A 17,313-nucleotide genomic window follows, 5' to 3' on the forward strand; every position below is an offset into this window, starting at 1 on the left:
AACTATAAATGAACAAATAAGACAACCTAACTAAGGGGCACGGGGGGGGGGGGGATTCCTTAATGTACATGGTGTACATTCACAAACATATCAAAGTTATTCACTAAGCCAAACATGGGGAGGAGGGCGGAGGGAGGGAGTGGGGTGGGAACTGGGTAAGGGCTAAATGAGAGATACGTGCATGTCTGCCTCTAGTATTTTGTACTGCATCAAGATGCATGACTACAATGCACTAATAAAAATTTAAAAAAATAAATAATGACGGTAGGCATAAAGTTACTAACCATTAAAAAAAATACCATGTTCACCAAATCTCAGATAGGAGTCTTAGGGTCCCTTAAGTGAGGACGGGGGAGGGGGGAGAAATGGGTTAGGGTAGGTTGATGGTCGAGGTGGTGAGGAGAGATCCTGGGGACCAGGGTCCTGATCTTGTAACCTGACAAGGCTACAGGACAGTGACTGCAGGCCTTCACAATGGGGGACCAAAAGAGCGACTGTAATGCCACAATGTCGCGACTGTGACCTAGCAGAGTTAGAAAATGGCTGAGCTGGGCGTGGCGGCGCACTCTTGTAATCCCAGTGCTTAGGAGGCTGAGACAGGAGGATCGCACAGGTTCGAAGCCAGCCTCAGCTACTGAGTGAGGCTCTCAGCTACTTAGTGAGACCCTGCTCCCAAATAAAGCATAAAATAGGTCTGGGAATATAGCCCAGAGGTAGAAAAGCCCCAATACCACCAAAAAAAAAAAAAAAAAAGGAATTCAAAGTTTTGATTTTGGGCCACCATGACCCTTTTTTTTTTTTTTTTTTTAATTTTGGCTTCCTATGTCTGGTCTGCAGGTGAAAACAGAAAACAGGTATCCCCAATTATCCTGATCAACATCAGGGAATGAGGGCCAACGACAGGACAGGAAGGATGTCTCCACTCCTTTCTCAGGGCTGAAGAAACCAAGATAACAGGAGGGATTTCTCTACTCACTTCTCAAGGCCGGAGGATGATCTTGTCGTCCAGAGGCAACTCCGACACAGCCACACATTTGGACAAACAGAAGCCGGAGGCAAGAAGCCGGGACCACTGACCAGAGGAAAGGAAGGAACTTACCCTGTCCAAAAGCGAGAGCGGTTGGTTGGAGAGTCCAGGTTCCTGGGAGTAAAGAGGAGAGCTCCCGAGAGGAGTCGCAGAGGCTCAGGGAGGAATTTTAAAAAGAGAAAAAAAAATTAAAAATAAATAAATCCACTCATGTTCGGCTGTTTTTGGCATCAGATGTAACACTGAAATTGAATTGGGGTTTTCAAAGAAAGCAAAACCAGCCAAGTTTTTGTGTGAGACCAAGACTCTTTAGTTAGCACCTTTGGGCGAGGTCTACCAACTGTGGGTGAAGGGACCGATGACTGGTCAGCAGAGTCACACCGCAGAGAGGAAGGGAGGGTATTTATGTAGCCGGGGTCTTGGGGTGGGGTTAGTAGCAAGGGAATGCTGGTTCTTTTATTACATCTGGAGTATCGTGGCATCAGGAGTGAGTCTGCCCCCACTATGTCTGGAGTCTTGCGATTTCTGGAGTCTCATGACCTCTGGAGTCTCACAATATCTCTGCTTCTGGCTTCTGGGGTTCCACCTCCTGTCCCTTGAGGGGAGGTGGAAGGACCTGACCTGTGAGAAACAATTATTTTCTATGCCATTTCCAGTTTCTGTAGGTCATCTGTTTGCCCAAGGCTGTGGCCCCATCTCCTTTTTTTTTTTTTTCTTTTTTTTTTTTTTCTTTTTTTGTGATACTGGGAAAAAAACTCAGAAGCATTCTACCTCCAAGCTATACCCCCCCAGACTGATGTTATTCTTTTTTGGGGGGTAATGGGGATGGAACCCAGGGGCATTCTGCCTCAAAGCTACACCCCAGCCCTATTTTTTATTCTTTATTTTGAAACAAGGTCTCACCGAGTTTCAAAGGGCCTCACTCAGTAGCTGAGGCTGTCTGTGAACCACGATCCTCCAGTATCAGCCTCCCAAATGCTGGCGTAGTGGTGCACCTCTTTACTCCCAGGAACCTGGACTCTCCAACCAACCGCTCTCGCTTTTGGACAGGGTAAGTTCCTTCCTTTCCTCTGGTCAGTGGTCCTGGCTTCTTGCCTCTGGCTTCTGTTTGTCCAAATGTGTGGCTGTGTCGGAGTTGCCTCTGGACGACAAGATCATCCTCCGGCCTTGAGAAGGGAGTAGAGAAATCCCTCCTGTTATCTTGGTTTCTTCAGCCCTGAGAAAGGAGTGGAGACATCCTTCCCGTCCTGTCGTTGGCCCTCATTCCCTGATGTTGATCAGGATAATTGAGGATACCTTTTTCCTGTTTTCACCTGCAGACCAGACATAGGGATTACAAGCGTGCACCACTACATCAGGCCAGACTGATTTTATTTCTTATTGGAAACAGGATCTCACTAGGTTGATGAGTCTCAGAGTCTCACTGAACTGTTGAGGCTGTCCTTGAACCCAACCTGTGATTCTCCTGTCTCAGCCTCTCAAATACTAGGATTACAGGTAGGGACCACCACACCTGGCTTCTTTCCTCCTTCTTAATGCACTTTACTCTGCTAGCTGTAATGGAGCCAGATGGTGACATGGGTTCTTGTTCTTAGCTAGTTTAGAAAAAATAGCCAAACTATACTGCTGTAAGCTTAAGCAATTTTTATTATCACAAAGACAGAAAGAAGGGACAGAATTATTAAAACACTACATCAGGGGGATATAGTGAAGTACCTTGAAGATAAGATACTGAAGTTTTTTTCTGAACATAGAACGGTTTTTACAGATTCATTATCTCCCATCTTGCTTAACCAATAGTCTTTCTATCTGCTCCTGACCCAACTAGATGTGGCCTCACCCATTATCTCTGGTGCAAGCCTTTTGATATGATCCTGAGGACCCTCTTTCACCAAGACATCTCTTCTCCATGATGTAAATGGGCCTAAAATGATCACAAAGATCCTTATAAAGGGGTGCAGGAAGAGTAAGTTGGAGAAAAGGCCTAGGCTTTTTCTCCCATCCTGCTTGACCCAAAGCCTTTTCCCTGTCCTGATGCAGGTGTTAGCCAGCTCCTCATCTCTGTTGCAAGTCTTTGTTAAGACCAAGATGTATTACTTGGTTAACAGAGTCAAGGGTCACATGGTATCTGCCCTCTTTGAGGAAGGCCTGTACCATCCTCCCACATCCTTGGGGAGTTTTAGCCTATCTGCTAGAAGTTATTTTTTATGTAAACTTGCCTTTAAATATGAAGGCCCTGGGCTACAACTCTTTTGTGTACTTGCTAATCGTTTTTGGTAACAGCTGTCTCCCTCCCTGCCTGAGTGTCTGCCCAGCACTTAGGCCTTGACTACTTTTTACATTTTGAAATTGATACCAAAGCAATTTTCCAATACCAGCACACTCCTCATCACTAGCTGCTTCCATTAGCATAGAGCCTAGGCCTTTTCTCTGACTTGTTCTTCCTGCACCCCTTTATAAGGATCTTTGTGATCATTTTAGGCCCATTTACATCATGGAGAAGAGATGTCTTGGTGAAAGAGGGTCCTCAGTAGTTCCCAGAAGGAGGAGGGCATGACTCAGGGCCAGCAGGATCCTCCATGGGATCCCTGACTTATGTGAGCCAAAAGAATTTTAGCATATGTCTGTAAAGATGCAGAGATTTATACAAGAAAATAAGAACTATCCATTCAGGGAAGAATGCAGTCTAACGCCACAGTGAAGAACTCTGAGGGGTTATAGGCTCTTCTCATAGTAGCCAGGTGTGGTGGTGCAAGCGTGGAAGAAATCGGGAGGCTAAAAGAAGTAAATAAGTAACCCCAGCAATCAGGAGGCTGAGACAGGAAGATTGCAGGTTGGAGGCCAGCCTCGGTGACTTATTGGTGATAGGTTGGGTCCCTACCCCCGCCCCTCACGGGACCCTGCAGCTGGGACAGGAGGCCCTGGAAGCCAGAAGCAGATGTAGGGCAGACGTCAGATGTCCCAAGAGGACTTGCATTCTCCTGTCTCCTGTCTCCTGTCTCACTAGCCCGCACCCCAAGACCCTGGCTACCTAAATATCCTCATGGCCTCTCTTGGGCATGACTCTGCTGGCCGATAAATCCTTCCCCCCATCATTGGCAGACCTTGCCCGAAGGTGCCAATTAATTAAAGGTGCCTGGTCTTAGACTCCTTTGCTGGATTTTTGCCTCCCTTGCCACCCCTGACTCATTTCAACATTACAATTAGGACCCTTAACATTTTTTAAAGGGTTAGGGATAAAGATCAGAGGTAAAATGCCCTTGGGTTCAATCCCAGCATCAACAACAACAACAAAAGTAAAGGAAACTTGGTGAGGGATGGGCATGGGAATGTATATGAGGATGCTAGCCTGGTTATTCAGTGTCCTTTTGTGAGGATATAATTCGAGCTTTTCTATCAAAGAAATAGCTTGACTTGGGCTCCATTTTGTAGAACTGCCATTGTGTAACCTTGTGTGAGCCTTTGTTTTTGTAAAGGTACCATTTCCTGGAAATTGTGAGTGCCAACCCCTACCCTGCACTCTGTTCAACCAAAGGCATGAAGATTGTGAGGCACGCTTTCGCTCCCCCCAATAGGAACACAGCACAGAAGCCCCTCTCCAGAAAGAAATTACCCAGCGTTTTTCTGCTATGTTGTTCCTGGAGCACGCCTGACTTTACTAGTGGCAGGATTCCTTTTTTGCAAAAAGTAAAACTCGCCTTGTCAAGCTGCTTTCGAATATATGTCTTTTCTTACGACACCATGGAAATTTATTTCTAACCCTTAGGCTGACTTGGTCTTCCATATCTGATTCAGTACACAACTCTGGAATGTCTTTTTAAGCGGTGGGCCAATTAACAGTTCATAAGATAATTTCATAAGGGGATAGATTCACAGTAACTTTTAGATTCACAAATTTCCCAAAAATTTGGGTGAGACGGGCCTGAGAGAGAGAGAGAGAGAGAGACTGGTTTGGGGCTTGACAGGCCTGGAAAATTAGGCAGAGGCTCAGATTCAAACTGTGTGTCCTGGGCCTGCCCTATGGCTCCTCTCTGGCTTTGTTTGTTTGTTTGTTTGTTTACTTGGAGCATCTCATTTATTTAAACTAGTTGTCAGAGGCCCTACTACGGAGCAGGACCTGAAAGGCTGGGAGCTGTGGAGTTAAGCAGAGAGCGATGTCCAAGTCTCAGAAGGTAAAAGGAAGCTCAGCTGAGCAGCCAGAGCACTGCGACCTATTTTTAGAAATGACTGCCGGGCGTGATGGCACACACCTGTAATCCTAGTACTTGGGAGGCTAAAACAGGAGGATCACAGATTCGAGACCAGCCTCAGCAATGTAAAGAGACTCTCAGCAACCTAGTGAGACCTCTCAGCAACCTAGTAGACCTTGTTTCAGAACAAAAAATCAAAAGGCTGAAGGGTGTAGCTCAGAGGTAGACTGCCCGTGAATTCAATCCCCAGTACCAAAAAAAAAAAAAAAAAAATTCCTATCTTCCCTCACTCAGGATAATCTCCCCATTTCAAAATTCTTAACATAATCAGATCTACAAGATTCCTTTTGCATTATAAAGCACCCTTCACAGACTCTAGGCATGGGGGGGGTGCAAATCTCTGGAGGGGCATATTCTTCCAACCACACCAAGACTCACATTGATCAATAAATACCAATGTCTTGGACAATTTTCCAGGGGGGTATGGATCCCTGGTTCCTAACTGTCTTCAGTAGTTTTAACACTCAAGACTTTTGTATTGTTTCTAAGTTGATTATGATATTTTAAGAGATTAGAGGACTTTATATTTCATTGAAAGGCTCAAGGATTCCACTGTGATGGTGTACACCTATAATCCCAATACTTGCCTGGGAAGCTGAGACAGGAGGATCATAGGGTCGAGGTCAACCTCAGCAGCTAAGCAAGACCCCTCAGCAACTTAGCAAGACCCTGTTTCAAAGTAAAAACAATAAGCCAGGCATGGTAGCACACACCTGTAATCCTAGTTCTTAAAAGACTGAGACAGAAATATTGTAGATTCAAGGCTAGCCTCAGCAACTTACTGAAATAAAATTGAACTAGGGGTGTAGCTCGGGGGTAGAATGCCCCTGGGTTCAATCCTCAGTCCAAATTAAATACATAAATAAAATAATAAAAAATAAAATTTAAAACTAAAAAGAACTAGGGGTATGGCTCTGAGGTAGAATGTCCCTGGGTCCCTGGATTCATTCACCACTACCAAAAAACCAGAAAGTTTCAAAAGACAGCAAAATTAAAAGTGCTATAAATGGGGTATGGCGTTGCAGGCCTGTAATTCCAGTTACTGGGAAGCTGCTGAGGCAGAAGGATCAAAAGTTTGAGGCCAGCTTGGACAACTTCATAAGACCCTGTCTCAAAATAAGATAAAAAGGGCCAGCAGTGTAGCTCAGTGTTAGAGGGCATACCCAGCATGTGGGGAGGCCCTGGGTTCAACCCCCAGCACAATAAATAAAAAAAGATGCCACACGTGGTGGTGCACACTTGTAACCCCAGAATTCGGAAGGCTGAGACAGGAGGATAGTGGTTCGCAAACAGCCTCAGCTCTTTGCAACTCAGTGAGACCTTGTTTCAAAATAAAGAATAAAAAATAGGCCGGGCGTGGTGGCGCACGCTTGTAATCCCCGCGCTTGGGAGGCAGAGACAGGAGGATCGCGCAGGTTCGAAGCCAGCTGCGCTAGCTTAGGAGAGACCCTGTTTCCAAAAATAAAATGGGTCTGGGAGTGTAACCCAGAGAGAGACGGGCTTCCAGGAACCCCAGTACCACAAAAAAAAAAAAAAAAGAATAAAAAATAGGGCTGGACGTGTAGCTCGGCAGTAGAATGCCCTTGGGTTCTGTCCTCAGTACCGCAATAAATAAATAAATAAATAAATAAATAAATAAATAAATAAATTCATTAAGTTTATTAATGAATGTATATTATTATTATGGCCCTTTTGCCCCCCTTTCTTTCTTTCTTTCTTTCTTTCTTTCTTTCTTTCTTTCTTTCTTTCTTTCTTTCTCTGTCCCAGAAGCATTTTACTTCCAAGCTACATTCTCATCCCTTTTTTATTTTTATTTATTTTTTGGTACTGGGGATTGAACTCAGGAGCATTCTACCTCTGAGCTACACCCTCAGCCCTATTTTATTTTTATTTTGAAATAGGTTTTTGCTAGATTGATGAGAGTCTCACTATTTGCTGAAGCTGTCCTGGAACCTGCGATTCTCCTGTCTCAGTCTCCCAAGTACTAGGATTACAGGCGTACACTACCTGGCTCGGCTATTTTGCATTTTATTGTCATGCTTAATTCATGTAAAAATACAAATTTCCTAAAAGAGGGCCCTGGGATCCTAAGAGGCCAGTGAGAAAGTTTCAGGTGGTGCATGAATTTTCAAAATTAAGTGTGCAATTTAGAAGGTAAGAGTTGGCAGGTTTTATCAGATTTTTACCAAGTTCAGTGACCTAAATGGTTTCGGGACTCTGTAGCTAGAAGTAAGAACTTCACAGTGAGAAATCAGAGTAAGTTGTTTTTGTTTTTTTTTGTTTTTTTTTTTTTATGTGTGTGTGTGTGTGTGTGTGTGTATGTGTGTGGTACTTGGGGTGGAACCCAGGGGCTTTCTACCTCCAGGCTATACTCCCAGACCTATTTTATACTTTATTTGGAAACAGGGTCCCACTAAGTTGCTGAGCGCCTCACTAAGTAGCTGAGGCTGGCTTCGAACCTGTGCGATCCTCTTGTCTCAGCCTCCCAAGCGCGGGGATTACAAGCGTGCGCCAACACGCCCAGCCAGAATAAGTTTTAAGTCTCTAAGTCTTCCAAATTAGCAGCTCAGGCTCTAGTTTCAGGTCAATAAGCTTAAAACTGTGATTTTAAGCTAGGTGTGTGATGCACACTTGTAATTCCAGCTACTCGGGAGACTGAGATTAGCGAGCTGAGGGTCCAAAGCCAGCGAGGAATTTAAAGAGACTTTGTCTCAAAGTTTTACAAAAGGGCTGGAATATAGCTCAGTGGTAGAGTACCCCTAGATTCCGTCTTTGGTAACACACACACACACACACACACACACACACACACACACACACACAAGTGATTTTATCAGAGCCCCTACTGAGTCAGGCACAGGAGTTTCATGCCTCTAATCCCAATACTTGGGAGGCTAAAACAGGAGGACCACAGGTTCAGGAACAGCCTCGGCAACTAAGTGAGGCTCTCAGCAATTTACAAAGACCCTGTTTCAAAATAAAAAGAGCTGGGGATGTAGCTCAGAGGTAGAATGCCACTGGTTCCCCAATGCCAAAAGATAAAAAAAAAAAGAGCCCGTACTGCTAACCACCAGCCTAAGTCATAAGAGATCAGTGTTTAAACCAGAATACCAGCAGGTGGATGAAGAGGGGCGTGGCTGTCTTGAGACTGCAATACCTGTCACCCTTGTCCTTGGTTGCTTGGTGGGGTGCCTTGCACCATTCTCCTGTCAACTGATAGGAAACGGGGCTATTTGGCAGTTTCTTGCTGGCATCAAGGCATCTGAAAAATAAAATACTTAGAAGAGCGGTTAAAGAGGAGGAAGAGGAGCTGCACAATTAGAAGGAATGTTTGTATTCAGACTGTGATAAATGTAATGAGCTGCCTTATACCTCATCAAGGGGCCTCATTAATGACCACGACACTCCTGTCTGTCACAAGTAGCCCCTCGCTATTGCTTGAAACAGTAATGTGGGAAAGCCAGGACTCACCTGGCTCATCGTTTTGGACGTGCACTTTCTAGATAATTCAGCCGGGCGTGGTGGCACATGCCTGTAATCCCAGTATTTGGGAGGTTGGGACCGGATGTTTGCAGGTTTGAGGCCAGCCTCAGCAATTTAGCAAGGCTCTCAGCAGCCTAGCATGACCGTTTTCCAAATAAGAAATAAGATAGGGCTGGGGCTGGGGCTGGGGGTGGAGCTCAGAAGTAAAATGCCTCTGGATTTAATCCCCAATAACAGAGAGGGGGGGAGGGGGAGGGGGAGGGAGAGAGGGAGAGGGAGAGGGAGAGGGAGAGAGAGAGGGAGGATAATCTGTTATAGAGTGCCTCTGGATTCAATCTCCAGTAACCAGTAACACACACACACACACACACACACACACACACACACACACACATGCGCGCGTGCGCGACAGAAAAAGAAAAATGATAATCCAACTTATTATGTAACAGGACTTTTTTTGTTGTTGTTCCTTTTTAACATTCAATTCTATGTTAGTAAAAGTGAAACAGCATTCTTCCCTGAATTTGATCCCGTGTCTCCCAAAACACCCTTCTGGGCATTTGCCCTCTCTCAGGATGGGTTACTTTCTCAGACGGTACCTTCATCTATAATTCACATAGTCCTCAGTGTTCTCTGTCTGAGAGTTGCTGTTTCAACTTCTGGGTGCACCTTCCCTGGTCACTTTGTGTCCCAGCCATAATTTAAAAGAAAACAGTAAAGTGGAGCAGTTTTGGTTTTTTTAGTGGTACTGGGCTTCCTAGAAGCCCTTCTACCTCTGGGCTACACTCCTAGACCTTTTGTTTGTTTGTTTGTTTGTTTGTTTGTTTGTTTGTTTTTTAAATTTGGAGACAGTGTCTCTTAAGCCAGCGCGGCTGACTACGAACCTGTGCGATCCTCCTGTCTCCGCCTCCCAAGTGCGGGGATTACAAGCGTGCACCACCATGCCTAGTACAGTTTTGTTTTTTGATGTGTTAATATGTAGAATGTGTGTGTGTGTGTGTGTGTGTGTGTGTGTGTGTGTGTTCTGAGATTGAACCCAGAGGCATTTTACCTCTGAGCGACACCCTCAGATCTATTTTTTTTATTTATTTATTTACTTATTTATTGTTTATATTTGCGGTATGGTATTGGGGATGGAACTCAGGGGCATTCTACCTCCAAACTACATCCCAGCCCTATCTTTCTTTCTATTTATTTATTTATTTATTTAGTGTTACTGGGGTTGGAACCCAGGGACATTATATCTCCGAGCTACAGCCCTATTTTTTTTTATTATTCTTTTTTTTTTTTTTTTGGTGGTAGTGGTACTGGGGTTCCTGGAAACCCTTCTACCTCTGGGCTACACTCCCAGACCTATTTTATATTTTTATTTGGAAACAGGGTCTCTTAAACCAGGGAGGCTGGCTCTAAACCTGCAGGATCCTCGTGTCTCTGCTTCCCAAGCACAGGGATTACAAGCGTGCGTCACCATGCCCGGTTTATTATTCTTTATTTTGAAATAAGGTCTCACTGAGTTGCAAAGGGTCTCACTAAGTAACTGAGGCTGTCTGCAAACTACAATCTTCCAGTCTCAGCCTCCAAGTACTGTGATTACAAGTGTGGGTCACCATGCCTGGCTGAATCCAGGGGCAGTCTACCTCCAAACTACACCCATAGCCCTATTTTTCTTTTCTTTTCTATCTTTCCTTTTTCTTTTTCTTTCTTTTTTCTTTTTTCTTTTTTTTTTTTTTTGCGGTACTGAAGATGGAACTCAGGGACATTAGACCTCCGAGCTACACCCCTTGCCCTATTATTTATTCTTTATTTTGAAACAGGGTCTCACTAAGTAGAGGATGGTCTCACTAAGTAGCTGAGACTGTCTGCAAATAGCGATCCTCCGGTCTCAGCCTCCTGAATGCTGGGATTACAACCCTGTGCCACCACACCGGCTTTTTTTTTCTTCATTTTTAAACAGGGCCTTACTAAGTTGTAGAGTGCCTCACTAGCTGAGGTTTGCCACAAACCTGTGATCTTCCTGTCTCAGTTTCCCAAGTACTGAGATTACAAACATGTGCCACCATGCCTGGCTTATTTTTTATTTTGAAACAGGGTCTCAATGGTAAGTTTTTGAGGCCCTCAGTAAGTTCCTGAGACTGACTATAAATCTGTGATCCTCCCATCTCAGACTCCCAAGTACTGAGATTACAGGCATGCACCACTATACCGGCCTAGAGTGATTTTTTTGAAACAAATAAAATTAGTCTCCTTCTTATAATTAACCATTCAACCAGGCATAATGGTACACACTCGTAATCCCAGTATTTAGGAAGTTGAGACAGAAGGATTGCAGGTTCATGGCCAGCCTCAGCAACTAGTGAGGCCCTCTGCAACTTAATGAGACCCCATTTCCAACAGCAATAAAAATAGGACAAGAGGTAGCCCCCAGTACCACAAAAATAAATAAATCAAAATAAATTAACCTTTCAATTTTGTCCTGTCCTTCTTAGAATAAACTCTATCTTCCTCCTCACCATGGTGGAATGTCCAACTACTGATGCCCCTAGCTTGTCTTCTGAGCCCCATTTACTTTCTTTTGTATTAGCGTCCTGATTTTTCCTTTGAATACCCACTGTTCTCATACCTTAGAGTATGCTTCAAGTGGAAATAATTCTCTTTTGTTTTTGTTTTTATTTTCTGTACTAGGAATTAAACACAGGGGCATTCTTCCTCTAAGTTGTACCCCCAGCCTTTTCATTTTTATTTTATTTACTCATTTTGTCCTGGGGATTGTACCCAGGGGCATTCTACCTTTGAGTTAGACCTCCAGCCCTTTTCATTTTGAGACAGGGTCTTGCTAAGTTGCTGAAGGTCTCACTAAATTACTGAGGCTGGCCTAGAACCTACGATTCTACTGTCTCAGCATCCCAAGTACTGGGATTACAGTCATGTACTACCACACCCCGCTGAGGAACAATTTCTCTTCTCAGATCTGAAGTGGGTACTTTACTCAGGACAGATAACCAGCTTATACCTCCCCTGGCCAGAGCAATCGTTATCTGGACAGACACAGGACCCAGGTCGGTCCAATGAGGACAGTTTGTGGCTTTTTTTCCCCTTCAGTACTGAGGATGGAAGCCAGGGGCATTCTACCTCCTAGCTACACCCCTGGCTCTATTTTTTATTATTTATTTATTTATTTATTTGTTTGTTTATTTGGTGGTACTGGGGTTCCTGGAAGCCCTTCAACCTCCGGGCTACACTCCCAGACCTATTTTACATTTTTATTTGGAAACAGGGTCTCCTAAGCCAGTGCGCGCGGCTGGCTTTGAACCTGAGCGATCCTTCTGTTTCTGCCTCCCAAGCGCGGGGATTACAAGCGTGCGCCACCACGCCTGACTTTATTTTTTATTTTGAAACAGGGGCTCACTAAGTTGCCAAGGGCCCCCCAAGTATTTGGATTGCGTGTGTGCCACCACGCCCGGCTTTAGTTTGTGGCAATTCTTAGAACTGGAACGCAATCCTCTAGGCTTGCCGAACTGCCAGGATCTGTGGTGACTCTTGTACCCTTTGCTAACGTGTGACACTCTTGCCTCATTTTGTCTTTCTGGGAGGGACCCAAACCTCAAGGGAAATAGAGGCACAGACTGCCAGGAGCAGCGTTTGCGTGCGCTTCAGCTGGCACGAGGTTTCTGATGCAGTCTCCTCTCTCCATAGACTATTTGTGTGTTTGTATGGGGGTGGGGGGTAGAACCCAGGGCCTCACACAAGCTCAACACCGGCTCTATCACTGAGCTCCACCCGCTATTCACAGGACCTGAATAGCTCTGCCGGCTCCTCTGGACCTCTCCCACCTCCTGTGTGCTCCCCGCTACCCGCTCTGCTCTCTGCATTACAAGCGCTCCACCCCTCCTTCAATGCATAGAAAAATCCAGACTTGCTGGGCATGGTGGCTCACCTGGGAGGCTGAGGCAGGAGAATCACAGGTTCAAGGACAGCCTTAGCAAGTAGTAACACTCTCTCATCAACCTAGCGAGACCCTGTTTCCAGATAAGAAATAAAATCGGGCTGGGGATGTAGCTCGAAGGTAGAATACCACGGAATTCAATCCCCAGAACCACAAAAGAGAAAGAAAGAAGAAAGAAAGAGAGGAAGAGAGAAAGAAAGAAGAAAAAAGAAGAAAGAAGAAAGAAAGAAAGAAAGAAGAAAGAAGGAAGGAAGGAAGAAGAAAGAAAGAAAGAAGAAAGAAAGAAAGAAAGAAAGAGAGAGAGAAAGGAAGAAAGAAAACAATTCTTTTTCCTACTTAAGGATTTTTTCTTTAACCTTACATCTACTAGGGACAAGTGTTCTATCACTGAGCTACACTCCTCACCTTGAAACCCGAGATTTGGTTCTTCCTGTTTTCTTTCCTCCAAGTCTTCTTCTTCCTTTTTTTTTTCTTTCTTTTTTTTTTTTTTCCTTTTTGTTGACACTGGGGATTGAACCCAGGAACATTCTACTTCCAAGTTCTACCCCAGCCCTATTTTATTTTTATGTTTTTGAAACAGGGTTTCGGCTAGCTTGATCAGAGTCTCACTACTAGTTGAGGCTGATCTCGAACCTGTGATCCTCCTATCTTAGCCTCCCAAGTATCAGGAGTACAGGCGTGCTTTGCTGTGTCTGGCTCTTGGTGCCTTCTTCTCAGGCTTTCCTGACTATCCCAAGCCAACTGTGCACAGCCCACAAGTCACACTGCAAGTTCCTTGCAGGCAGAGACCACATGAGACTCAGGAAGCATGTAAGTCCGGTGCCTAGCTTTGTGCCTGGCATGTACTAAGCAGCACAGAAATACTTGCCAGTCGGTTCCTTGCCTGTGCCGCACCTGTTCTGCCTCCCCTCTGCCTAGATCTCTCTTTCCTCAGTTCTTTACATAGCAGGCTTCTGGGTTCAGGCTTAACCCAGATAGCATCTTCTCAGGAAGGCTTTCCTTAATCATAAAGACTAAAAGAAACACCCGTTTCCCATCACCCCAGCACACCTCATTGAGGGGAACAGTTCTTCTGGGTGTTTTTGTTTTGTTTTTTGAGGTATTGGGGATTGAGCCCAGCGCCTTGTATACATGCTGGGCAAGTACTGTGCTACTAAGCTGCATTCCCAGCCTTTCTCTTAGATTTTCTTTGAGATAGATTGTCAAGGCTGGCCTCAAACTTTTGATCCTCCCGCCTCAGCCCCCTGAGTCCCTGGGAGTGTGGGCCTGCACCACTATACCTGGCACAGCATTGAGTTTTATATTCTTTATGTACTTATGTCCCCAAATCATCATGTTCAATTGTTCACTTATTTATTTTATTTTATTTATTTTCTGCCTCCCAGCGGAAGGTAAGCTCCACTAAAACAGAGATTTCCTCGTTCGAAGCTTCATTTTCCTACCCTCAGTAGTGCCCGGCACATTGCAGGGTCTCTATGATTATGTATGTATTTGTATGTATTGATTGATTAGCTGAACAAATGGATGAAAGCCAGGCAGTACAGATTATACACATCTGTTTGCTTTACTTTATCTAGTCCTTACAACAACCTAATCCAGTAAGCACGACCATACTATAATTTCACATTACATAGAAAACTAAGTCTTCCAGAGGCAATTTCCCCAAAGTCACATTGATTAGTAATCTGAGAAGCTGGAATTCACATTCACAGGACATTCATTTTCTGCCTCTCAAAATATCTGCTTTATTTTTGGTAATTTGAGTTTGGAGATCATAGCTCGGCTCGAAAATGAAAAATGAGGTTGCTACAACCCTCTGGCCCACTGACCCATTGTCCTTGTCCTCAGAGCTGGCTGGCCAGCTCTACTTCCTGCAACCCCAGCAGCGAGCTAGGGCCTGCTCTGAGGGTGGGGCTCCTCAGCGCCTGCTCTGAGGGTGGGGCTCCTCAGCGCAAGGAAGCCGTAGGAAGCACAGTATTCCTGGGCTTCCAGCTCCGGAGGACAGAGCCAAGAAGGGGCTGGCCTGGGCTGGCCTGGGCGTGCACTAGAAACTTTCTCCGAACTTCACTAATCAGGAGAGTTTCTCTTGTCCCTGTCCCGAGGGGCTGGGGCCAGGGGAGGGGAGGGAATGAGGGGTCTGGAGAAAAGGGCAGAACTATTTTTCTAATATTTCCAAGAAGGCCAGAGTTCCTGTCTTATGAATGAAGACAATAACAGAGGGAGAAATTTCTCCACCACCAATCCTGAATTATAAAGGCACATCCTAGCTGGCGTGGAGACGCATGTCTGTAATCCCAGCACTGGGGAGGCTGAGACTGTAGGAACAAAGGTTTAAGGCCAGCCTCAGCAACTCAATGAGCCTCCAGCAGCTTGGTAAGACCCTGTGTCAAAACAAAATATAAAATAAGACGGGGGGGGGGGTGTGACTCAAAAATAGAATGCCTGAGTTCAACCCCCAGTATAAATAAATAAATTAATTAATTAATTACAACCCCTTAACTTGCTTTTGATGTTGGAGACTATGTGGTAGGTGGTAAGAGATAAAATCTATATTAGCAATATCAGGGCTCAGCTAACTTAAACAATTTAATCATATCACTTTTTTAATGGCAGTTGAGAACAAAGGGGCACTCTACCACTGAACTACATCTCCAGATCTTTTGATTGCTATTTATTTTTTTATTTATTGTTGTCCTCGGGATTGTGACAAGTCCGGTGCCTCCCCCTTCCCACATGACCTCTGGGAGTATAAGAGGCGGAATCCTGGAAGAGGAGGAGGGGAGTCTTGTTCTGCAGGCAGTATCAGGAGAGAAGCAGCGTTCCCATGCTTAGTCCCACCCCCGAGATCTCTCCCTTAAAGGAAAGGCTTTTCCACTCTGGCCTCGGATGGTCTCGCTGGTTGACTGGGCTGGCTCCATCCCCGAGAGGAGAATTCTGTCCCCGATAAAAAGCTGGTACCACACATTCTGGTCTCCTCTCATGTTTTTTACACAGCATCCCCACCCAAAACCTTTCAGATTGTTAGGTTAATAAGAGTCTCATATTTGCTGAGGCTGTCCTAGAACCTATGATCCTTCTGTCTCAAGCCTCCCAAGTACTAGGATCATAGGTCTGTACCACCACACCTGGCTTGCGTTTTATTTTGAGATAAGTCTCACTAGGTTGCCCCGGCTGGCCTGAAACTTGAAATCTTCCTGCCTCAGTCACTGGAATTACAGGAATGTACCATCCTGCTCAGCTAATTCAATGACTTCTAAAAATAATTAAAAATATCATAAGCCAGGCGTGGTGGTGCACACTTGTAATCCCAGTTCTTGGCAGGCTGAGAGTGGAGGATTGTGGGTTCAAGGACAGCCTCCACAGATAGTAAGACTCATTAATCTAGACAGATCCTGTTTCAAAATAAAAAATAAAATAGGTCTGGGGGTATAGCTCAGAGGTAGAATGTCCCTAGGTTCAATCCCCAGACTGACTCTCTCTCTCTCTCTCTCTCTCTCTCTCTCTCTCTCTCTCTCTCACACACACACACACACACACACACAGATACAATCACTCAGTGACTATGTACTACATTTATTTATTTACTTACTTAACATATTTATTTTGAGAAAATGTCTTCCTGTGTTGCTCAGGCTGGTCTCAAACTCCTGCCCCATCCTCCCAGTATCTGGAACTACAGGTGTGCGCCTCCTTCCGGCCCCAGGTCTGTAATGCCTTTGGAGTCTTCAGCTTAAACTCCTTTAGGGCAAGGTCTGCAGGAGCCACTCCTGGCCCCCAGTAGCCTCTTCTTCCTGGCCTCCTGGATCTTCCACAGCTGTGGCAGAAAAACTATGAGACTTGCAGTTTCTTTTATCTTCCAGGTGTTTTTTTTTGGGGGGGAGGGGTACTGGGGATGGAACCCAGAGGCTTTCTACCTCTGGGCTATGCTCCCAGACCAATTTTATATTTTATTTGGAAACAGGGTCTCATTAAGTTGCTGAGAGCCTCACTAAGTAGCTGAGGCTGGCTTCGAACCTATGCGATCCTCCTGTCTCAGCCTCCCAAGCGCGGGGATTACAAGCGTGTGCCACCACGCCCCAGCTTATCTTCCAGTTTTTGAAAGTGTCATTTCTTCTCTAGCTGGCTACTTACTGTCAGTGTCAGGACGAAGTCGTTAGCTATGTGCAGGTTTGAGGTAGGCTGCCTTGCTTATCTTTGTATCCTTAGGCCTCTCAGAGTGGCTGCTTTGAGTGAATTTTCTTCTCTTTTTTTTTTTTTTTCTTTTTTGTGTGATACTGGGGATTGGACCCAGGACATTCTAACATTCTAACATTTTGAGCTTTCTTTTCTTTTTTTTTTTTTTTGTATTGGGAACTGAGTCTAGGGACATTCCCTCTGAACTATGCCCCTAGCCTTATTTATTTATTTATTTATTTATTTATTTATTTATTTATTTATTTATATTTGCAGTGCTGGGGACTTCAAGCTACAACCCAGCCCATTTTTAATTCTTTATTTTGAAATAAGGTCTCACTAAGTTGCCCAGGGCCTCACTAAGTAGCTGAGGCTGGATCTCTCTAGGTTAATGAGTCTCTCTATCTGTGGAGGCTGTCCTTGAACCTGCAATCCTC

General features: G+C 44.9%; 1 pseudogene across 1 annotated transcript in view; it reads left to right on the plus strand.

Annotated features, from left to right (window-relative positions):
• The window catches only part of LOC308260203 (heterogeneous nuclear ribonucleoprotein D-like), a 66,001-nt pseudogene extending 49,125 nt beyond the window's left edge, over positions 1–16,876 (plus strand). The window contains exons 7-9 of the transcript in view: positions 4,504–4,573; positions 14,552–14,665; positions 16,823–16,876. The product of the transcript in view is annotated as a heterogeneous nuclear ribonucleoprotein D-like (transcript). The remainder of the gene's footprint in view (positions 1–4,503; positions 4,574–14,551; positions 14,666–16,822) is intronic.
• Positions 16,877–17,313: the final 437 nt, after the last annotated feature.

The sequence above is a fragment of the Muscardinus avellanarius genome (assembly GCF_963383645.1).
Source record: "Muscardinus avellanarius genome assembly, chromosome: 3".
Classification (NCBI taxonomy): Eukaryota; Metazoa; Chordata; class Mammalia; order Rodentia; family Gliridae; genus Muscardinus; species Muscardinus avellanarius.